This window comes from Acomys russatus, chromosome 15 (genome assembly GCF_903995435.1).
Source record: "Acomys russatus chromosome 15, mAcoRus1.1, whole genome shotgun sequence".
Lineage (NCBI taxonomy): Eukaryota > Metazoa > Chordata > Mammalia > Rodentia > Muridae > Acomys > Acomys russatus.
The window spans coordinates 36,283,473-36,309,101 of record NC_067151.1 but is presented as its reverse complement, the minus strand read 5'-3'; the positions used below and the strand labels follow the sequence as shown (position 1 = coordinate 36,309,101).

At 38.1% G+C, this 25,629-nt stretch overlaps 1 pseudogene; it reads left to right on the top strand.

Annotated features, from left to right (window-relative positions):
- The first annotated feature begins 915 nt into the window (after positions 1 to 915).
- On the top strand, positions 916 to 3,708 carry LOC127199003 (zinc finger protein 143-like; annotated as a pseudogene).
- Positions 3,709 to 25,629: the final 21,921 nt, after the last annotated feature.

Here is a 25,629-nt window from a genome sequence, read left to right as displayed (position 1 = left end):
GAGTGTGTCTGTTTTTAATTCAATATCAGGCTTGTTTCATTGCCATGGCTCTACACTACATTACATCTCCTATGGGCATTCACCAAGTATTATTGTTTTCTGTAGCATTGCTTTGGCTCAGCAGGATCTTCTGTTCCCAAGGAATTTAAGGTTCGTTTTTTTGGTTTTGGTTTTTTGTTTTGTTTTGTTTGTTTGTTTGTTTGTTTTACCTATTTCAGTGATAAAGTACACTAGAATTTTTATTGGATTTCATTGAATCTATAGTATGGTGTTGTACAGTGACTATTTTTCTCAATACTAATTATTGATATTCATAGACATCGTTGATTTTTTTCATTTTCTAATGTCTTCTTTATTATTTTAAGGTTTTGTACACTCTATAAAATTCTCTCACTTCCACTTTTATATGACTAACACAGTAGTATCTTTTCAAGTTGTCGATGGTTTCCCTTATTTATTTCTCAAACTGTTTATCTCTTTTATAGAGGGAGGTTACTGATTTCTGTATTTTAGTTTTGTCTTCTGTAATCTCTTGTATGTACTAATCAGTGTCTTCTGATAGAGCATTAGGCTCCCTCATGTGAAGAATAATGTCACCTGCAAATAAGGAAGCTACTCCCATCTCTCTTATTTGCTTATCTCACCTTATTTCTATATCAGAGACATTGAGCACTATATCAAATAAAGTGGATAAATTGTACATACTTGTCATTTTAGCTCAAAGTTCACTATAAAATTTACACATATACTGTTTATTATGTTGAGATATGTTCCTTCCCATTTGAATATTACTCTGAATAGTGATTTTTGTCAAAAGCTTTTTCCACATATATCTAAGCATTCTTCTTTAATTCACTTATGTGACTTACAATATTTATTTGTTTATGTATATTGAACCATCCCCGTATATCTGCAATGGTGCCATTTATGGTGAGTGAACTTTTTGATGTGTTCTTGAATTTTGTTTACACAAATTGTGATAATACTTCATTGTGGATTTCAGTTTGTCAGTTTATTTTTATCATGGAATCTTTAATGGTTTTGGTACCCAGACAATACCATGAGCTACTTAGTCTTTGTTAACTTGACACAAACTAGAGTCAACTGGGAAGAGGAATCCTAAGTTGAGGTAATGTCTCCATCACATTGGCCTGTAGCTATGTCAATGAGACATTTTCTTGGTTAAGGATTATGAGAAGACAGACTGCTGTGAGCCATGCCATCCCTGGGCAGGAAGTCTTGGGTTGCATGAGTAGGCAACATGGCCAAATAATGAAAATCATGCCAGTAAGCATCATTCCTCCATGAGCCGTCATGTAGTTCCTGCTCCAGATTTCAGTCTTGAGCTCTAGTTCTGGCTTCACTTAGTGAAAACTGTAGCTTATACATTAAAATAACTACATAGAGTCACATTTCTTTTGATCAGTTTTTTTTTTCCGGAACAACAAGAAACAAACTAAAGTAGAAATTTCCACCTATGAGTTGGATATTTCTGTAGTGCTACCATGGAGTGCTGAGTTTTAGAACTCTGGGATTAAAAAGTGCCATTGATTGTTCACTAGTTACGGCAGCTTGAGAGATAGGAGATGGAAGTCCAGATGAAATAAATCTGACTCACAAAGTTTCAGTGAGGAGCAAATACTATATCAGAGTCATTTGTGTAATATTTTGATTAAAATCTGTGGAGGCTAAGCATGTTGTGGGGCCTGGGGACCTGGGTGCCAGGAGCCTGTTTCCTCTCCAGAAGCATGGTGATCAGACAAAGGAACTGTTGGAAATTTTTTCTAGGAGGTAGAAAATCTTGGTAGGACAAATAAATTGGAATTCTCAGTAAATGAATTTCCTGGAGGAAGAATGGAGGCTCAACATGTTACCCTTGCCTGACAGAGGAAATAACCTTTGTAGATAGTGACAACTTTGAAAATATAGAAGGTGTAAGTTTAGAAGCTACAATGCTTGCATATGCTTCTACTGTGTACATAGAGCATAATTCTAAATATGGAAGACTTATTGATGGCCAGGTCATTCATTCAGAAGGTGCTTCTGCTGCCTGTGTTCACATGTCCTTATACCTAAACATACAAGAGATGCCTTGAGGCTTGAGAATGAACAAGCAGTGCAGTGAGAAGATGGAATCACTGCATTTATTCACCACACTTCCAGTGATAGTTATGACAAGAGCTCACCATAGCAGTTCAACTGGACGATGGGACAACAGCTTATATCCACCATGCAGGGCAGATCTCACAGTCTGATAGCATCTTAATGATTCAGGATGATGGGACAGTGGCAGGGTAGCACACTTGGGATGCCACAATTGACCCAGATACCTTTAGTGCTTTGGAACAGTATGCAGCAAAGGGGTCCACTGATGGAAGTGAAAGTGTAACAAGTACAGGAATGATTGGAGAAAATAAGCAAGAGAAGAAAATGCACATGGTTTTACAAGGACATGCTATAAGAGAAACTCCTAAATCCCAATAGAATGAAGAGAAGGCATTTCAATGTAAATATGATGGATATGGAAAACTCTATAAATACCTCACCATCTTAAGGTCCATCAGTTCTCACAGACAGGAATCTGGTCTTACTAGGGTGAGCATTCAGATGGTGGGAAAGCATTTGCAATTGCTTACAGATTAAAAAGTCATTTCAGACATCCTACTGGAGAAAAACAATATCAGTGTTCAGAAGATAATTAATTGTACAAAATCTTTCAAAACTTCAGGAGACCCTCAAAAGCACACCAGAATCCATACAAGAGAAGGCCCTTTAAGTGTCCTGTTGAAGGCTGCACTCAGTTGTTTACAATCTTAAATATCAGAAAAGTACACATTAGGACACACATAGGAGAAATACCTTGTTACTGCACAGAACCAGGATGTTAGAGAGCATTTGCCAGCACAACTAATTATAAAAATCATGTGAGGATATACACAGGAGAAAAGCCATAGGCCTATACAGTTCCAAGTGTGAGAAAAGGTTTACAGAATATTCAAGTTTGCAAAGACACCCTGTTGTTCACACTTATTCTAAACCATACAACTATAATCACTGTGGAAACACATACAAACATATGTCCGCACTGACAATGCACAAATTGATAGCCCACAATTAAACAGAACCCATTGGCAAGGAGCAGTAAGGCTTCTTTGTGCCTCCCCCAAGTCAAGGGGAAGGTGTTCTTAAAGAGTCCCAGATCACATATGTTACAGGTGTAGGAAAGGACACTGTATCTACACTAGTGGGACAGTAACCTAGTCTGGGTTGAATCAACAGCTTACACCCACATCCCAAGATGGGATTAAACATGTCACTGTATCTCAAGCAGACATGCAGGCCATTGGGATCATCATCACCATAGTAACACAGGGTGGCACATCCATCACAGTCCCTACTCACAAAGGATGTAGTCATCCCTCAGCAAGAAAACACTCTGTTGCTATGGTCACGGCTGATGGCACAGAAGGACAGTAGGCTGCAACTGTGGCTCAACACATTGCAGCATTCTATACAGCCTCTTCAGAAATGGAACACCAACCACAAAGCCATCATTCAGTAACTACAGAAACCACACCTCTGACCTTAGTGGCAAGATCCCATGGCACCCAGGTTGCAGTTCAACTTGGACAGCAGCCCTTTCTGGAAGAAGCTATCAGAATAGCATCTAGGATCCAACAAGAAGAAACTCCAGTGCTACATGATTAATGCGCAGAACCATAGAGCAATGAAACAGGAGGAAGGAGCCTTTCATCTCCTGTGGCAGAAATCCCCAAGCCCTGCCTGGCAGAGCAGAAGCTCCATTCCTGAAGCACTGTACACATTTTTATGAGAGAGAGGAGAACATTTTCTTCTTGACACTTTTGTGTACATAGCCCCAGGAATAAATTACTTAAGTGATTCATTGTTTATGAGGAACTGGGAAATGAGGACACTTCAGCAATTGTTGATGTTACTCTTTATCACATGGCAGACTTCAGATATCCATGCATAAGACCTGAGATGTCTGAACTGAGTCAAAATGAGTTTGCAAATTACTGTGAAAAACAAAACAAAACAAAAACAAAACCTGTGCTGAAGTTCCTACATGTCAAACAATCACAAGTAAAGAGCCATAGTTCACCAAGTTGAAATTTGGTGCTACCTATATTTCAATCTATATTAGGCTTCCAATTTGAGGTGAGGAGACATGTATGTCTACCCTGGGGTCTTCCCAGGAAACCTCTCTAAATCCTACATAGTAGTAGAATACAGAGTCCTTTCAGAATTATGTCCAGGAGAGAGATAACGGCTCATGTGGCAAATGAATTTCTCTCTTTTTGCAGAAACTTCACATTTATTTTCCTATTGTCTGTAGCACTTGGCACTTACAACTCAAGTATGTGTCCATTTTTCTCCATTTCCGTGCACTTGATTAATTTGTTTTATTTTTCTGATATTAGCAATTATGTGTGAAGTAAGGTAAAATATTAAGGTAGTTTTTTTTTTTTTAATTTTCATCATGGTTAAGAATGCTCAAATTAAAAAGAAGTATGTTTTCTTTTATTGGAAACAAGTTTTTCATATGACATATTTTGGTTATGGTTTAACCCTCTCAGTTCTTTCTCACCTCCCAACTATCTCAATCTATTCTCTTTCTGTCACTCCTTAGAATTAAATGAAAAGTGTTTCTAAGGAATAACAATACAATATAAAAAGATTAATAAAAACAAACAAACATGAATAGAAAACAACAAACAAAATGAAGGAGGAAAGCACAACAAAAACACAAGAAACAAATATGTACACAAAGATTCTCATTTTCACCTTCAGGAATCCCATAAGAAACACAAAACTAGCAGCCATAATATGTACTCAAAACACTCTTCCTACTTCATCTTCTACACAGTTCTTGGATCTCTGAGGGGATGGATTTTATGTACACATCACATTTAGAGAGGAGTGTTCCATGGTCTCTCATGTTCTGTCTATTGTCTGCATGTGGGCCTCTGTATTTGTTCCCATCTTCTGGAGGGTAAAGCTTCTCTGATAATGGCCAAGCAAACACTGAGCTCTGAGTATAATCGAATGTCATTACAAGTCAATTTAAAGCTATGTTCATTTTGTATGACAGCAATATTTTGTTTTCCCCTATGTCACTGGGCTCTTGGTTTGCACCGGCTCAACCTCTCCATGTTCAATGAGTTCAGGGTATTCTCTTCACTTGTAGGGCCTTCCCAGAAGTTTGTAGAGAGCAATTAATAAACTTTGCAACAGTTTGGCTTGTTTCGGGACTCACATTGGACCCAGTTTTTCAACAATTCAATTAGATGTAACCCATTCCCAGCACTGAAGTATAATTTCTGGATGAGAGAAGTCCAGTTAGGTCTCTGTCTCCTCTATTATTTTGGCAATTTCATTGAGATCACCATTATGTATGTATAAAATTCAAGTAGCTCTACAGTAAGTAGATATTAATTTTAGGTATTCTTCCCTTGTTCCCCGTTTCCTCCCTGTCCCCTAATTGATCCTACCATTTCAGTACTACTCTTATCCATCTATAATGGTATAGTCTAGTTTTCTTTCTTCAGAAGCTCTGTCCCTCCTTCCAGGTCTCATCCTTTATACCCAACTCTGTGCGATGCTGCAATCTGTAGCTTGCTTTTATTGAGTTAATAGCTAACCTCCACATATAACATCAAACTTGTCTTTTGCTCTGTAGTTACCTCACTCAGAATTTTTTTTTCTAATTCTATCACTTTACCTAGGCATTTTATGACTTCACTATTTTAAAGGCTGAGCAATAGTCCATTAATCCTCATTTCCTATTGTTTTGGTTAGTTGGGTTATAAGTGACATATGCTTGGTCACTAAATTGTTAATAAAATATATTGGTTAAGATATTGAGCCTACAAGTGGCACCCCACGTGCTTTGGACATCATGGGTAACTTAACTTCTAATGTTGTGGAGGAAGATAACTGTTTTCAAGAGATAGTAATGCTTTTTCAGGGTGTCGGCAAAATCACAGCTGCTGTTACAAAGTCCTTTCCTGTATTATACCCAGATGGAATTTTTTGTTTTTTCTTGGTCTTTTTACTGTATAACATATTTAAAAGGTTTGGAAGAAAGACTGATAAGATATACTCACTTATATCTGCATACTAGCCCAAGGGGCATGTCCCACGAAAGCCTTCACTTACCAGGAAACTGGGACAGAGGAGAAGGCATCCTATTGGGACTCTAAATGAGAGACGCATGGGAGAACAGCAAAATAAAGGATACAGAGGGTCCTAGAAATCTACAAGTAGAACAATATGATAGGCAGATTTGGGCCCAGGGGTCCCGCTCAAACTAAGGCACCAGCCAAGACAATACAGGAGGTAACTTTAAACCCCTTCCCAGATCTAGCCAATGGTCAGAATATTCTCCACAGTTGAGTGGAGAGTGTGATACGACTTTCTCACGTACTCTGGTGCCTCACATTTGACCATGTCCCCTGGAGGGGGAGACCTGGTGGCACTCAGAGGATGGACAGCAAGTAGCCAAGAAGAGACTTGATACCCTATGAGAATATATAGGGGGAGGTAATCCCCTCAGGAACAGTCATAGGGGAGGGGAATAATGGGAAAATGGGGGGGGGAGGAATGGGAGGATACAAGGGATGGGATAAACATTGAGATGTAACAAGAATAAATTAATAAAATAAAAAGAAAGAAAGAAAGAAAAAAAAAAACAAAACAAAAAACAAAACAAAACAAAACAAAACAAAACAAAAAAAAAAAAGATGCAAAAATCGGAGGAGTCAATAAGCTCTATCCTTTTGGAAAGAATTACTGACTTGACTGAACAAGGGGCAAAATGCAGAAAAAAAACTGGAAGGGCTGGAAAAGCAGAAGGCACCTTTGGTTAAAAAGGGTTGAGAAGGTCAGAAACCAGAGGAAAAGGAAGGCAGACAAACCAAAGGGTCTTTGGAGGAAAATGTCCCAGTGGAGGACACCTCCAGAGTTACCTAGACACCTTCAGCTTTTCCAGTCACTGTAAGACATGTACCAGCGCAAAATGATGCTGAGGGTTATAATGAAATGGCCTGGTATCCTATAGACATGATGGATTTAAAACATTTTAAGGAATCTGTCATCAAATATGGTATGCACTCTGCCTTCATTAAACAAATGCTAAACAGCTGGGCCACGCAGAATAGACTTGTTCCCCAAGATTGGAAAAATTTAGTTTCAGCGGTATTGGAAGCAGAACAACAGTTACAGTGGTTATCATGGTGGCGAACAGAGGCTGTAAGAATAAAACAAGAAAATAGGATCCAAGGAATAAATAGTAATAGAGATCAATTGCTTGGTGAAGGACAATATACTAACTTAAGAGAACAAATTCAAGCTGAAGATAGAGTGATTAAAAAATGTCATAATGAAGCCTTGAGAGCTTGGGAGATGGTCGAGGAACCAGGTAAAACAACTATTCCATTTACTAAAGTATTCCAAGGACCTCTTGAACCCTTTACAGAATTTTGCAGAGATTAGGATCTGCTATGGATAGGGTGTTGGCAGATTCTGACACCAAACAGGCATTAAAACTTATCGTGGCTTATGAGAATGCAAATACTGAATGTAAGAAGGTGCTTAGACCATTAAAGGAAAGAGGTGCTCCATTAGATGACTGGGTAAAAGAGACAGTTAATATTAACTCTCAGGAATATCAAAATAATAATGTGGGACAAGTTTTAGCCAGAGAGCCCAGATATCATAATACTCGGTGCTTCAATTGTGGTAAAATTGGTCATGTGCAAAGAAACTGTAGAGCTAGAAAGTGCAATAACTGGGGAGAAAACATAACTCATAGGAGAGAACAAGCTTTTGGCAATAATGGTAACGAGGTACCAAGACCTCCAGGGTACTGTAGTCGCTGTGGGAAAGGGAAATATTGGTCTCAGGAATGTCAGTTTAAGAGAGATGTGCAAGACAATATTTTGCCAACGGGAAACGAAAGGAGGGGGCCATCGGCTTGGGCCCCCATAAACAATGCCAGCCGAATTCCTTTGGCCAGTCCAGAAGTGACAAACCCGCAGGAAAACGGGAACTGAGTGTTAGTGATCTAATGCATGCTACTGAAGGCAGTGCAGCCTTGGATCTGGCTTGAAATGTGTCTCTTACCCTATCTCCCCAGGTTGAATGTTACAAATTAAATACTGGTGTTTTCGGTCCTTTGCCTTCAGGCACAGTAGGAATGGTTCTGGGAAGAAGTGAGCTGACTTCTCAGAGTTTTATTGTGCATCCCAGTATTATAGATGGAGATTCTAAGGAGGAAATAAAAATCATGGCATGTGTAAAAAAGGAGATGAATATCAATGCCAGGGATAGAATTGCTCAATTCCTACTGTTTCCTTACATTAAGGGCAAAGCTGCTCCAGTGGAAAGAGACTGGTCCATTCAGAAGCACAGGGACACATGTGTTCTGGCAAACAGTAATTAATGATCAGAGACATAAGTTAATGATACACTTGAATGGTGTTAAAATAGAAGGCTTGGTGGACAGCGGAGCCGATGTATCAATCATATGTCAGAAGTCTTGGAACCAAAATTGGCCACTTAAGAAGGTTTATATAGAAATTGTAGGAATTGGTAAGTTATCTCAAATAAAAGAAAGTGTGCAGTGGCTTGAGTATGTGGGACCAGAAGGGCAGATAGGGAGGCTGAAACCCTATGTGGCTGACATTCCCATAAATCTATGAGGAAGAGCTCTCTTACAATAATGGGGTACTCAGATTACTATTCCTGCAAATACAGATAAACAATGTTGAAACTAGGGGTGAATTGGTAAGTGCTTCTGGAGAAGAGATTAATGTAAGTGATCAGGGGCGACCACAAGCTATGGCCACTGACCAACCTCAGAACTCTTCAGGTTTAGAGTGTCAAAATTTATAAGAGGGGCCACTGCTGAGATACCAACAGCCCTGCCCCTAAAATAGATTTCAAACAGACCTGTATGGCATGAGCAGTGGCCCTTAACAAAAGAAAAGTTGCAGGTGCTTCACTGTTTAGTGAAAGAGCACCTGGAGGCTCAAGACATCAAAGAATCTTCCAGTCCCTGGAATTCCCCTGTGTATGTGGTAAGGAAGAAATCAGGTGGATGGAGAATGATAACAGATTTGGGGGCCATAATCAAGGTGATTCAACCCATGGGTTTGCTTCAACCTGGAATTCCTTTGCCTTCCTTGTTACCTAGGTCTTGGCATATAATTACAATTGATTTAAAAGATTGTTTTTCCACCATTCCTCTATATGAGAAGGACAGGGAAAGGTTTGCTTTCTCAGTACCTCCTCTGAGCAGTAGTGGTCCAGTGAAGAGATATCATTGGAAGGTACTTTCACAAGGAATGTTGAATAGCCCAACTTTGTGCCAGTATTTTGTGTAACAACCTTTATAAATAATTCATAGGCAATTTCCTCAATCTATCATATACCATTACATGGATGATATTCTGCTAGCTGATTCTGATCCTAGTGTTGTCGAAAAAATGTTTCAGGAAGCACAAAGAATTCTGCCATGCTGGGGATTACAGATTGCTGTGGAAAAAATACAAAGAGGAGATTTAATTATCTATTTAGGCTATAAAATAACTGAACAAAAAATTCAACCACAAAAGATACAGATCCGTAGAGATCAACTGCAAACTCTAATGACTTTCAAAAATTATTGGGAGATATTAACTGGTTAAGGCCTACAATTGGGTTAGCTACCTATGAGTTCAGTAACTTGTTTCACCTTTACAAGGGGATTCAGATTTAAACAGTCCAAGGTGTCTAACTGCTGAGGCAGAAAAGGAGTTAATTCTGGTGGAGCAAAAATTTCAAAAGGCATATGTGGATAGAATTGATCCTGAACTTGGTTGCATTCTGGTGATTTTGCCTTCAAAACTTTCTCCTACTGGACTTCTTATGTAAAGGGATGACAGAATCATAGAATGTTCCTGGCAAATAAACAAAGCAAAAAATTGAAAACATACATAGAGAAATTTCTGAATTGATCACAAAGGGAAGAATAAAGTTGCACCAATTGTCAGGGATGGACCCGGCAGAAATTGTAGTGCCTCTTAATGATTCTGAGATTACATCATTATGGGTAATTAATGAAGATTGGCAAAAAGCTTGTAGCAACTATTTGGGAGACATTAACAATAGATACCAAAAAAGTAAACGTATACAGTTTATAAAAAGAACTAATTGGATCCTTCTAAGTATTGTAAAGAGGTCACCCATCTCAGGGGCATCCACCTTCTTCATTGATGCAAATAAATCAGGTATAACTGGTTATAAGTCTGATAAAATAACTAAGGTGATTAAAAGTCCATTTGCATCAGTTCAAAGATCAGAATTATATGCAATCTTTATGGTATTGTTAGATTTTCCTGAATCTCTTAATATAATTACTGGCTCTCAATATGCTGAAAGAGTTGTTTTGCATATAGAAACTGCTGAATTTACTCTTGATAACACAGAATTGACTACATTATTTATAGAACTGCAACAGGTCATCAGAAGCGGAAATTATCCCTTGTATATTACTCATATTCGATCCCATACAGGTTTACCAGGTCTGTTGGCACAAGGAAATGAAGAGATTGACAAATTATTGATAGGTAATGTATTCAAAGCCTCAAAATTTCATTTAAAACATCATGTCAATTGTAAGGGGTTGAAGAAAAGATTCTCTATCACTTGGCAACAAGCCAGAGAAATAATTAATAAGTGTCCTACATGTTTTTTTATATAGTCAAATACCCTTACCTGTGGGAATTAACCCTAGAGTTAACAAAAGGAATGAAATTTGGCAGATGGATGTGTTTCATTTTGCAGAATTTGGAAAAATGAGGTATGTGCATCATACCATTGATAGATATTCAGGTTTTCAATGGACATCTGCCTTAATTTCTGAAAGAGCTGATTGTGTGATTATTCATTTACTGGAAATAATGGCATTTATGGGAATACCTGCACAAATTAAGACTGACAATGCTCCTGCATATGTGTCCCTTAAGATGAAAACTTCTTTGTGTATTATAATATAAAACATGTTACTGGTATACCTCACAACCCCACAGGACAAGCAGTTGTGGAAAGAGCTAATCATACCTTAAAGGAAATGCTTATTAAACAAAAGGGAAGGGTAAAAACACCCAGGGACCGATTAAATAATGCTTTGTTGACTCTAAATTTTCTTAATGTTAATGATGAAGGGATGTCAGCTGTGGAGAGACATTGGGTGATAGAAAAAACTGAGAATCTGGGACAAACAATATTCTACAAGGATTTGTCAAGTATGAAATGGGAAACTGCAATAGTTTTAAGAGTTCACACGAACTCTGGTGCCTCATATTTGACCATGTCCCCTGGAGGGGGAGACCTGGTGGCACTCAGAGGAAGGATAGCAGGTTACCAAGAAGAGAATTGATACCCTATGAGCATATACAGGGGGAGGAAATCCCCCTCAGGAAAAGTCATAGGGGAGGGGAATAAGGGGAAAATGGGAGAGAGAGAAGAAGGGGAGGATACAAGGGATAGGATAATCATTGAGATGTAACAAGAACCAATAAATAAAATATAAAAAAGAAGAAGAAATGCAAAAGAAGAAGAAGAAGAAGAAGAAGAAGAAGAAGAAGAAGAAGAAGAAGAAGAAGAAGAAGAAGAAGAAGAAGAAGAAGAAGAAGAAAAGGGGTCATAGGTATGTGTATGTTTCCACACGGAGTGAAAACATATGGCTACCAACCAAACTTATAAAGATTAGATCTGACCATATAGCAAGTGAATCTTAAGAGCTACATGGTTCTTACAGCTTGACATTGTTTCACACAGCTCGGAGAACTAATGCCCTCTTCTGGCCTGTTGGTGTGCATGCAGGTAGAGCCCTGGATTATTTGCAAAAAGCAGGACAATGCTGAAGATGAAGCAGGCAGCTTGGGTGATTTAACCCCAAGAGCATGCCCCTAGCACCTTGAGGAAGGTGCCTCAACTGATCTTTCCTTGAAAAAATTATATATGTACTAACATAACTATACTAATGATTTCAAAAGTTTACTTACTTTCAGAGGAAAAAAAACACAGGACATTGATGAAGATCAAATTTCTGCCTCTGGTGCTACTGCTTCCTCCAGAAATTGCATGCATATTAAGAATAAAATGGCTAGCCAAAAGGATCGATCCCAAGAAGACTGGACAAAAACAGATACAGCTAGCTTTTCCAGCTCTTGGCCAATATATTATTTTCCCAGGGTACCCAAAAAACATTTTTTTCTCCTAAATAGCATAAAGTAATTTTGAGAACACGATGCCCCATTCCCAGTAGGAGGGGTGGGTATTTTTGGTGGGTTACCAATCCTCATTTTTGACTAAGGGGGTTAGTTGCCATTAATAAAAGTTTCATTTGGGGATTTCTTTCTTCTATCTTTCTTTCTCTCATCTTTCTATCCCATCTAATATTAAAGAAAAGGGGGTAAGGAAGGGAGGATATAGGTTGAAGGAAGGGAGTATATAAGTTTATGGAATAAAAAGTAGATTATTGAATCTACTAGCCTCAAATAATTTGCATTGGTATTCAAATATTTCACGTGGTATTGTAGATTGATGGAAATTTATGATTGTTTTCCTTTTCAACTTTTGCTTTATGTATTATATATGGTATGTTAATGGAAACTTAAATTGTATATTGTATGTTGGTATAAACATAAGATCATTTTGTTTGACATTTATTTAATGTATTATACATGTACAACTTACTTGAAAAGGTGAAAAATAGCTGTTATAACTTGTTCAAGACGGTTGGAAATAGAAATTGGTAGTTGGTCACTTATAAATCTTACTAGATACTAAATTACTTAATTATAGAATAAGCTTTATTTAGACTTTTGTATATGTTTTCAAAGGAATAGGTAGATGATAGATAGATAGATAGATAGTCTTCAAAAACTTCAGAGATCCACAGAAAATGGCATTTAATAATAAAGGGCCTTTATGACAAAGAGACCTTCATTCCTGGTAGTGCCTCCAGTCTAATTATGCAGGCATCAAGAAAGGATAGTGGCAGATGGCCACTGGACTGGGGAACTTTGTTTATTTCTACCGCTGATAAGAGAATGACCGTCTGATGTGATCAAGCCTGATGCTAAGACACTAGCTGCCCAGCCTTGCAGTGATTACGTGGGCCGTCCTTCAGGATTCATGCTTCAGAGTAGACTGTGAGACGCTTTGAGCTGGCTGAAAGTTGGATGCACCTACAATGAAGAGAAACTTGTGACAGTCCAGAAACAGTCTGTCAGATGCCTTGGGCTGGCTGGCTGAAGACTGGATGCCCCGACAATGAAGAGGAACTTGTCACTGTCCAGACAGTCAACTCTCTGTTCTGTCAATACTTTTGGAAGTTGCTTGCCTGCACTTCCTTCATATTAGATAGTTTTTCCTTCTGGGGTCTCTGATGGGCTTGAAGACTAGATAGCCACAATTTTATTATAGGTTTAGTTAAAAGAATCAGTAGTATAGGATAGCGGAATAATTTCTTAAAAATTGTTAACTACTAATGGACTGGTGCTTGTAAATGTTGACTTAATGGGCGATTCTTAGTTTGTTGTATATAGCTTATCTTATTAAATAGAAAGGGGGAGATGAAGAAGAGATAAATTTGTTTTTTTAGGATTCCAAGTGCAGGATCGGAACGATCTCATGAGAGAACAGGTGAGGTTAATTCACTAGAAGAGCAACCACCTCATGCAGGAGCTTAATTGTTGCCTGCTGAAAAGATCCTGTGAACAGACTCTGGGAGGAAATATATAAATGAGCCCAGAACTGGAGGCGGGGGTTTTTGGAGACTTGGGATTGATTTGGCTGTTCATCACTGCACTTCAAGATGCTCCTAGAGAGAGCCGCTCAAGGGAAGGCTTTGGGGCTCCGGCTCCTGCTGAGGTTTTGGGTTCTGGTTAATCCAGGTTCCAGCAGAAGAAATCATTCGGCTCACACCCAGAAAATCGTTCCTCAGAACTGATATCCTTAAGGTTTTGTTATTGTGTCCATAAATCCTCATTTCCTATTGTTTTCATTAGTCAGGTTACAAGTGACGTATGCTTGGTCAGTAAATTGTTAATAAAAGGTATTGGTTAAGAAAATTGAGCACCCCCAAAAAAAAAAAGAAAAAAGAAAAGAAAAGAAGAAAGAAAACTGAGCCTACAATGATGTTTCCATATTCTAACTTTTTCTTCATTTTCTCTTTTTTATTATCTTGAATTTTTATCATATGAGTCTTTTACTTGCTTAGACATTTCTGAAATTATTAATATTATTTGAGGCTAATATATAATGTATTTTCCACTATTTCTATATCAGTGCATTTGTTATTTGTATTTAACATGGCTACTTATTTTTTAAGATAGTCTTTTATCTAGCCACTTTGCAGAAAGTGTTTATCAACTATACGAGATTCCTGATGGAATTCTTAGAGCCAGGAATGTATAATATTATATCATCTGCAAGTAAAGATATTTTGACTTCTACTTTTCTAATTTTTATCCTCTTTTTGCCTTCAGTTGCCATACTGTTGTAGCTAAGATATCAATAACTATAAAATAGGTATGAATAGAATGGCCAACCTTGTCTTATATGTAATTTTAGTGCATTGACTTTGAGTTCCCCATTTAGGTTGATGTTGACTATGGGTTTGTTGTAAATTGCTTTTGTTATGTTGAGGTATGTCTTTTTATCCCTAATCTTTCCAGGACTTTTATCATAAAAGTGTGTGGATTTTCTCAAAATCATTTTCTGTATCTAATGAGACAATCATGTGGGTTTTCTCTTTCACTCTATTAATAGTATGTACTTAGTTTGTCAATTTACATATGTTGAAATGTCCTTTAATCTATATGATGAAGCCTCCTTGATTGTGGTGGATGACCTTTCTGATATGTTCCTGGATTTGGTTTGCAAGTACTTTATTGATAATTTTTCCATCTATGTTTATAAGGGAACTGTTCCATAATTCTCTTTTTTGGTGGGACTTTAAGTGGTTTAGGTATTAGTGTAACTCTATCTTCATAAAATAAACTAGTAAACATTTCTTCTGTTTCTATGTTCTGAAATAATTTGAGAAGCATTGCCCATTAAAATCAGGAACACACAAGCTTTCCCACTCTTTCTATATCTATTCAATATCATCGTTGAAGTCTTAGCTAAATAAATATGACAACTGAAGTTAATCAAAGAGATATAACTTTGAAATGAAAAAGTCAAAGTGTCATTACTTGCAGACAATATGATAGTATACAAAGTAACCTAAAAAATCCACTGGAGAACTTCTACACATAATAAAAAAAAAAAAAAAACTTTCAGGAAAGTAGCTAGACTGAGGGCAAAACTCAGTAAAGAACATTTTTCACAATAATCTCAAATGATGTAAATACAATGGGACTACTCTAATCAAGCAAGAGGAAGACATTTATGATTAAAAAATTCAAGTCATTGAAGATGTCAAAAGCTATAAAGATCCTTTATGTTTATGGATAGATAGGGTTAATTTAGTAAAACTGGCCATCCTAACAAAGTGAATCTACAGATTCTGTGCAATCCCCATCAAAATTCCATCACAATTTTTCACATAATTTAAAAGGAAAATTCTGAACTTAACATAAGAAAAACAAACAATAAAATCTAACTGCATAACTAAAACTTTCCTGAACAATAAAATAATAACTATTCATTGTTTCAATCAATGTGTACATGAGAGTTATAGTAATAAAAACCACATGGTATTGGCATTATAACAGCCACATTTATCAATTGAATGGAAGTGAAAACACAAATATAAATCTACATACTAATGGATTTTTGATAGAGCACCCAGAAATACATACTGAAAAAAAGACAGCATCTTCAAAACACAGTGATGGATAAGCTGGATGTATGCATGTCAAAGAATGCAAATAGATCCATACTTTTCACCATAGCAAAACTTAAGTCCAAATATATCAAAGACCTCAACATAAAACCAGATATACTAAGCATGAAAGAAGAGAAATAGGGGAATATCCTTGAGCTCATTGACAAAGACTATCTGAACGGAACACAAATAATTTGTGCACTAAGAGTAACATTTAATAAGTATGACATTATGAAACTGAGAAGTTTCTCTAATGCAAATGACATCATCATTAGGGCAGATTACAACCTAAAGAATGGCAAAAAGATTTAACCAACTCCACACCTGATAGAAAATTAATATCTAAAATAATAATGACCTCAAAAACTAGATACAAAAAATATCCCACAATCAAATAATACACTTTAAAATTGAGTACAAATATAAGCAGAGAATTGTCAATAGAGGAAAAGCAAATGGCTGAGAAACACTTAAAAGAATATGCAAAAGTTTTAGCCAACAGAGAAATGCAAATCATTTGAGATTCCATCTTACACCTCTGAGAATGGCTAAGATCAATAACGCAAGTGACAGCATAAGGAGAATTGGATGTGGAGAAATGGAAACACTGCTCCATTGCAGGTGGTCTTGCAACTTTTATGATCACTATGTAAAAATCAATATGGTAGTTCCTCAGAAATCTGTGAATCAATCTACCTCAAGGCCCAGCTATACCATTCTTGGGCATATACTCAAAAGCAGGAAATCCTACCACTACCAGAAGAGCATTTGTTCATCATTGTTCATTTGTGTTCTACTAGTAATACCCAGAAACTGGAAAATACCTAGCTATCTTTCAACAGAAGAATAAACAAAGAAAATGTGGTACATTTACACAATGGAGTATAAATCAGCAGTCAAAAGAATGGCATCATGACTATTGTTGACAAATGGGTGGAATTCAAAAAAAAATTATCCTAATTAGGAATTAAATAAGGGATAACCAAGTTAAAAATCTCCCTGGGATGGAGAAATAGAATAGATTTTATCAGTGGCCTGAGAACAACAAGAATTTGAGGGCCAAGTAAGGAGACCGAGAGGACATGTGTTTAATACAGAATTTTAGGGAGATACAGCTGGAATTGAGGGACATTTGAAGCACTTCCAGAAACCCATTGCAGTAGAAACTTCCTAAAATGTATGAACATGATTCTAATGAATACTCCTAATAATAGGAAATACTGACTCTGAATCAGCCATCTCTTGTTACACAACAAAGCATCCAATAGCACAACTTGGTTGCACGCAATTGGGTCCTAAAGAAATCCCCAACAACCCGGACTGTTACTAAGATAAGGGACTGTTCTTCACAAATTTAACAGTGGTGCCCTTCACAGAGGACACCTTCCAAACACAATTCATTTACTGCACAAGGAGAAGTACCAACTTTGAGGCTTGGTCACTATGCTCTAGTGTCTTTGGTGACAGAAAGAAATCTGCAGGTTACCAAAGGAGAAACATAAATACCAAGCCAGCCACAACACTTTTGACCTAGGAAAACAGTAACAGAACATGTAGGAGTAGTTAATCAGTGTCTGGTTTGAATTAAGGCTACTCAACAAGATGGAATCCATACCTGACACTGCTCAGTAAATAAAAACCAGAGCATAGATAACCCAGAGACCTAAGGTGGAGCCAAACACCACTTGTCTTTATTAAAGTATGAATATAGTGACTTCTAAACATATTCTGCTATAATCATAGATCAGTGACTTATTCAGTCTTCACCTGGGAAAGTTCTTCCAGCAACAAAAGGGAATAAATGCAGAGATGGAAAGCCAGACATTATGTAGGTTATCTTAATAAGATTCTCTCCCTCAGGGCTCAGTGAAGAGGAGGCTGAAAGCATGTAAGAGCTACTTACACGGGAGACCAAGGCCTTCTGAATCAACTAGGCAAAGCTCATATGAACCCACAGACACCAAAGCAGGAAGCACAGCACCTACATGGGTCTGTACCAGCTACAGCTTTCATCTTAGTATTTTTATGGGACTTCTAAGTAGACTGTATGAACAAGTAGGTCTCTGATTCTTGTGCCTGCTCTTGGGGTCCTTTTCCTTCAAGATTGCCTTTTGTCCAGAATTAGTGTTATGGGTTTTCCTTTATCCTATTATGTATTTGTAATATGTATACGTGTGTGTGTGTATGTGCCATGTTTTTTTTTTTTTTTTTTTTTATCTTTTAGGAGCCTGATCTTTCCTATTAAGAAACAGAAAGTGGGTGGACCCAGAGGAGAGTGGATATGGAGATGAACTGTGTGGAGTGTAGGGGGGAGGAAAGTTTTAATCTGGATGTATTGTATGAGATCAGAAGCTATTTTCAATAGAGAAGAAAAATAAAAATAAAACAGAAGGGTAAAATGAAAAAAAAAACAGATAGAATTAGGGTCAGGGGAAAATGAAAAAAGAAAACAACAGAATATAGGCCCACACATACATTATGTAGTTTGACCAAGTAATCCTCAACAAAGATGATAAGAACATGGAGTGGGGAAGAAATAATCCTTGATTAAAAATGCTCAGCCAATAGCCAACATTAAATTAAATGGAGAGATACTCAAGGAAATCCCTCTAAAATCAGGGACCAGACAAGGCAGCTCATTTCCCCATATCTCTTCAATATAGTTCTTGAAGTTCTAGCCAGAGCAAAAAGACATCAAAAGGAGATCAAGGGGATCCAAATGGGAAAGGAAGAAGTCAAATTATCCCTATTTGCAGATGATATGATAGTGTATATAAGTGACCCGCAAAATTCCACCAGAGAACTCCTACAGCTGATAAACACCTTCAGCAAATTGGCAGGATACAAAATAAACTCAAAAAAGTCAGTAGCTTTCCTGTATACAAATGACAGACAGGCAGAGGAGGAAATTAGGAAAACTACTCCCTTCACGATAGCCACAAACAATATAAAATATCTAGGAGTAACTCTAACCAAGCAAGTGAAGGACTTATTCGAAAAAACTTCAAACCTCTGAAGAAAGAGATTGAAGATGACATCAGAAGATGGAGGGATTTACCTTGTTCATGGATTGGGAGAATCAACATAGTAAAAATGGCCATCTTACCAAAAGCAATTTACAGATTCAACGCAATCCCTATCAAAATACCTACAAAATATTTGGAAGATATTGAACGATCAATTCTCAAATTCATATAGAGAAATAAAAAGTCCAGAATAGCAAAAACAATCCTGTACAATAAAAGATCCTCTGGAGGAATCTCCAAACCTGATCTCAAGCTGTACTACAGAGCAACAGTAATTAAAACAGCATGGTACTGGCAAAGCAATAGGCTGGTGGATCAATGGAATTGAATTGAAGACCCAGAGATGAATCCACACACATTTGCTCATTTGATTTTTTATAAAGAAGCCAAATCTATTCAATGGAAAAAATGATAGCATCTTCAACAAATGGTGCTGGTCTAACTGGATGTCTACATGTAGAAAAGTGCAATTAGACCCCTATTTGTCACCATGCACAATACTCAAGTCCAAGTGGATTAAAGACCTCAACTTAAAACCAGAGACATTAATTCAGTTAGAGGAAAAAGTGGGGAAGAGCCTGGGACACATAGGCACAGGAGACAACTTCCTGAACAGTACACCAACAGCCCAGGCCTTAAGGTCAACAATTAATAAATGGGACCTCATGAGGCTGAGAAGCTTCTGTAAGGCAGGAGACACTGTCAGTAGAACAAAGCCACAGCCTACAGACTAGGAAAAGATCTCCACCAACCCTTCATCTGACAAAGGTCTAATATCCAAAATATATAAAGAACTCAAGAAATTAAACACCACAAAGCCAAACAACCCAATTGTGAAATGGGGCTTGGAACTTAACAGAGAAACACTTAAAGAAATGCTCGTCCTTGTTAGTCATCAGGGAAATGCAAATCAAAACGACACTGAGATTCCATCTTACACCCATCAGAATGGCTAAGATTAAAAACTCAAATGACACCAAATGTTAGAGAGGATGTGGAGAAAGAGGAACACTCCTTCATTGCTGGTGGGAATGCAAACTAGTACAACCACTCTGGAAAGCTGTCTGGCACTTTCTCAGAAAAATGGGAATAGGGCTTCCTCAAGACTCAGCTATCCCACTCCTTGGAATATACCCAGAAAATGCCCTATCACACAACAGGGACATATGCTCAACCATGTTCATAGCTGCTTTATACATAATAGCTAGAAAATGGAAACAGCCTAAGTGTCCCTCAGTAGAGGAATGGACTAAGAAACTGTGGTACACTTCACTATGGAATACTACTCAGCTATTAAAAACAAGGAATTACTGAAATTTGTGGACAAATGGATTAATCTAGAAATGATCATAATGAGTGAGTTCACCCAGAAGCAAAAAAAGACAAACGGTATATACTCACTTATATCAAGACACTAGTCCAAGGGATACGGCCCATGAAAACCTTACTTACCAGGAAAGTGGGTCAGAGGAGAGGACATCTCACTTTAGGTGAGAGTAGCATGGAAGAATGGGGAAATAGTAGGATCCACAGTGTCCTGGAAACCTACAAGAAGAACTTTATGACAGGCAGATCTGGGTCCTGCAGGGCTCCTCAAACTAAGGCACCAGCCAAGGAGAATATAGGCAGTAAGCTTCAAACCCCTACCAAGACCTAGCCGACGAACAGGATATTCTCCACTATTGAGTGGAGAGTGAGATCTGACTCTCACATGAACTCTGGTGCCCCTTTTCTGACCATGTCCCTGGATGGGGAGGCCTGGCGGCACCCAGAGGAATGATAGCAAGTTACCAAGAAGAGACTCGATATTCTAAGAGAATATATAGGGGGAGGAGGTCTCCCTCAATCACAGACATATGGGAGGGGAGAAGGGGGGAAGTGGGAGGGAGGAATAGGAGGAAACAAGGAAAGGGCTAACAATCGAGATGTAATATGAATAAATTAATAATAAAATTTTTTAAATGCTCAGGAAACTTCTACATCTACTTGGACAAAAGAATGGAATTGTCCTCTTATTTCATATATGAAAACCAACACAAGACTTAAACAATAAAAAACTATAAACATTCCCACAGTGTTTTAAAACCAGTATCTTATATGATCACAAGGAGTGGAAGTTTTTGTTTTGAATTTTTAAATTTTTATTTAAATTTGTGTGTTATTATTTGTTTTTATGTTATGCATGTGCATATGGGCATGAAAACATAAAACAAAGCTTATTTGGACAGAGGACAACTTCATAAAATCAGGTTTTCTTTCTATGTTTATGTGACTTTCTGGGATTGAATTCAGGAGTATCTTTATCACTGAGTCATCTTGTTCACCAACCACTGGTGTTGAGATAACTTTACACTTTCCCAGGAATCAAAATGGCATGAATTTAATAGTTTTCTTTGATAGGATCTGAACATTTATTCAAAAATATTCTCAGAATATTTGTGAAAAACATGCTTCCCTTTTACTCCGTGTTCTTTCTGACTTCTTCCTACTCACAGCTACCTTACTTTTAAGTTAGCCCACTGTGTCTTCCTTGCTCTCTCAGTCTGTTATATGAAGTGAGGATTCCTGGTCAGCCCTATTTATTGGTTGCCAAAATTATTACCCAGTGTGTGTTTCAAAACAGCTCAATATGTCAACCAAATTCCCTTAGAAAGTCACCATGTGATAGATGTTAGACTTAAGATACATGATGTCTTATAAAATTATAGATAGCAAACTGCCCTAATCACCATCCAGATTTATCTAGAGATTTTCTAATAATTCGTAGTGATGGTCCCTAATATGGATGAAGGACTAGATTTCATAGTGACAAGCTCCAGATGACAAAACCCATTAACTTTCTACCTTTTCTAACTCATGAAAAACCCCAGTAACCTGACAAATATAGTTTAAAGTTCTGTGTAATTGAAATATAGACAAAACAGACATATATATGAGATATATTAGACCAGAAGGCTGGAGATGATGCTCCAAACTTATAGAGTCTTGGGTGAGTGTTCAGGCAGAAAACTGGCTCTGTCATCTTCTCATTTGGGAAGCTGCTAACTGGCCATCTCTGTATACTCAGGTAATTAATTTTATTCCTCTGATGGGGTTTAAGACCAGACAGTTTAGTTTTATAATTAAGCTTCGTTGTTTAGGGGCTAAGATGTTTTTAGGTCTCGATACATATTATAACTAGACAGAGATGAGATATGATAGATATTGATTTACATTCAAAATTTTAGATACACCACAATAAGAAAGATATTTTCTTCAATATTGCCAAATACAAATAACCTTTCCATCTCTATTTATTTCTTCTTTCTTTTGTTTCTCTGTCTTCTCTTTCTTTTTTATTTCTTTATTTCTTTCTGCTTCCTTCTTTCCTTCCTTCTCTTTCTTCTTTTATTAAGTAATTTATTTATTGTTTTTACATCCAAGTCATAACCCCCTCCCTCCTCTCCTCTCAGTTCCACCCTCCATCCCTCCTTCCTCATCCTCCTTCCCCATTCCTCAGAAAAGGGGAATCCCCCCACCACCCCAGCTCACAATGTTGCTTTATACCTGAACATGTCTTATTACCCTGTGGCCTGGCAAGGTAGTGTCTCCAGGGGAAAGTTGACAGAATACAGGCAATAGAAGCCATGTCAAGAGACAGGCCCCATTCCCCTTACTAAAGAACTCACATGAAGCATGAGCTGTCCATCTACCAAATCTGTGTAAGGAGCATAGGTCTAATATATTCATGGTCCTTAATTGGTTCTTCAGTCTCAGCAGGCTCCGCTGAGCCCTGGTTATTGGCTATGTTGGTCTTCTTGAGGAGCTCCTGTCACCTCCAGGTCCTTCTATTTTTTGACCACTTTTCCACAAGACTCTTTAATCTTCACACAATTTTGCCTGTGAGTCCCATTTCTTTCAAACCTCTACAGGGTGGAGTCTCACACAGGACAACTCTGGTAGGCATAGTAGAGTATCATTAATAGTGTTAAGGGTTGGCAGTCTTCCATGGGGTGGTTCTTTGGTTGGGTGAGACATTGCTTGGACATTCCCTCAATCTCTGCTCTATCTGCTGTATCTTTGTCCCTACATTTCTTGTAGGCAGGGAGAATTTTGTGTCAAAATTTTTGTGGGTGAATTGATGTTCTTTTTTTATGAGTTTTATATACTTAAAGGGTGTCTTCTTCAGTCTAAATGGCCTGTGCTCTTAGGAATCTCAAACCCACACACCTATAGAAACTTGATTTTTGACAAAGGAGTCTGGTTTTCATTCATTCGTGTATTCACTTTTTTAAGCATAACAAAAGATAACAGCAAATGAATAAAAGTGAAAACCATCACACTGATGGCTAGACAAGATGAGCCTACAGGAAGAAAAGAGCTCAAGAGAAGGCACAAGCATGAGAGACCCACTTGTGTGCACACTCAGGAATCCCATAAAAACACTAAGCTAGAAGTTGTAATATAAATGCAGAGGACCTAGTATAGAATTGTGCAGGTCCAGTGCATGCTGTCTCTGTGAGTTCACAAGCTTTGCTCATGTGGGTATAGAGGAACTTGTTTTCTTGATGCACTCCCTTTCCTCAGGCTCTTACACTTACCTTTTGCCCTCTCTTACGCAGGGCTCTGTGAGCTCTAAGGAATAGAATTTATTGGAGACATCAAATGTAGGCTAAGTGTTCTAAGATGTCTCTTGCTTTATCCTATCATAGTGATACTCATTCAACTATTCACTGCTGTCATGGCACCAAATATCCTGTGAGTGAGTGGCTTGCCTTCTCTCAGGTGGAAGGATGTCCACAACTCAAAGGGCTGGAATGGTGGAACGGTATCCCAGCCTTAAGGTAAGGCAGAATTCTAAGGGTATTCTGAGGGACAGGAGCCCAGGACCATTACAGCTCCTTGGTAGACAATGTCTCAAATGTATCCTCACGCATGGGAGCTCTGAAACCTCACGAGTCTGAGAAGAGGCCTCCTTAACAGAGATGATGCAGCTCAAAGGAGAGGGTTGCCCCAAATACTGGAAAGCTGAGGAGCCTTGGAGCATGAGCTCTGCTCTTTCCCCAACCTCTACAGGTTGTCCCAAACACATGAAGAACTGAGTAGCCTAGGATGCTGAGCTTGGTTCATTTTCCAGGGGATGCAGCTCCCAGGGCAGGGTTTCCCCAAACACCTGAGTATCTGAGAGGCCTGGGAGACTGAGTTCTTCTCTAGCCTATGCAGCTCCCAGGTAGGGATGCCCCCAACCTGAGGAACTAATCACCCTCGGAACTTGATCTCTGTTCCTTCTCTTGTTCTTCTTACAACAATGTCACAGTAGGCAATATATCCCTTAAGAAGAGAATAAGGTAGCATGTCACAGTGCTATGGGGAGGTCAGTAGATAGCAGAAGGGCCACTACAGCTTTGGGATGAACCACCAGGGCTTTGGGGCCGACTACTATTTTTGCCCCAGGCAAAGGCCTAGTGCAGAACATCAGGGCTTTTACCTCAGCAAAAGGAGGTAAGGTGGTACCAGGTTTAGTGTCACCCCTAAGGCCCTTTCCTCTCATGGCTGAGGCAGCTGACTGCTTTGGCTCCAGGCTCTCTCAACTGTGGTGGTGGAAGCTTTGGTCTAGTCAAAGCCAAGGCAGCAGAGTTAAGAAATACCTACAACCTTCCTAACATAACCGACAACATTGATTCTGACTTAAAAATGAGGTTTATCCAAAGTACAAGTCATAATTAAAGGCTGTAGCAGATTTCCAATTGATCTCTACATACGTGTGTTTCATCATGCCCAGCTTGCTTACAACAGTTTTTGACATATAGTAATAAAAAGGAGCATCAACAATGAAAATAATAAAAACAGCATGTCAGAAACCCATTCAATTGGACAAAAACACTTGTTGTTACATGTTGAAAACAATATTATTACCTGTCTTGCCTTACCATGCCACTAGTATTATAGCATGAAAGAAAAGACAAAGAATAATTTATGTAAATAAGAAGAGCAGAAGAAAGTAGTAGACCATTCGATGTATAACCCGTCTTTAGATGGAATGAGAAGTGTCCTAGGTTTGCAGCTCTAAGGAGCCTTTTCGCTTTCGTTGTCTCATCCTACTCCTTCAGGAGAGAGCCTACAGTGGGCAGCAAAGGGCCTTTACTTAGGCAGGACATGTGCTTCTACAGCAGTGCCATATCCACACATGTCTGCAGCCCTCCACAGGAAGGTTTTGGATCTGTTGAGGTCAAGGACAGGCCCTCATCAGAAAAGTTAATTTATAAAGAATGAGAGGATTAATTGAAATCTCAACACCACATCACAAAAATATATCTGACCTTTCCTATACAATAGGTACAATGTCTTACAGGGTCATAAGAAAAATTAGGAAAGAATGTTTTCCTAAAAAGTGTTATAATCCTTCCCAGTGGCTTTAAGCTGGGAATTTTCCAAATAAAATGCAGTGTCTCAGAACATTCAAAGAAAAACTACCAGTGAGCATAGCGGTGAAACTTAGGCCAATGCAAATAATAGCTTTTCCATGTTTAAACAAACATGCTTCTCAATTGAGGATGCCCCTCCTTGTGGTACCTGAGGAAAGGAAAGCTATGCTTCACTTTCACCTTTTTATGGTTCATTAACATATAGAAGAAACTCATGAATTAAGTGGAAATTAACCTGGGGAAATAAATAGCTCAGTTGGTAAACCCTTGATACAACATGCCTAAGGACTGA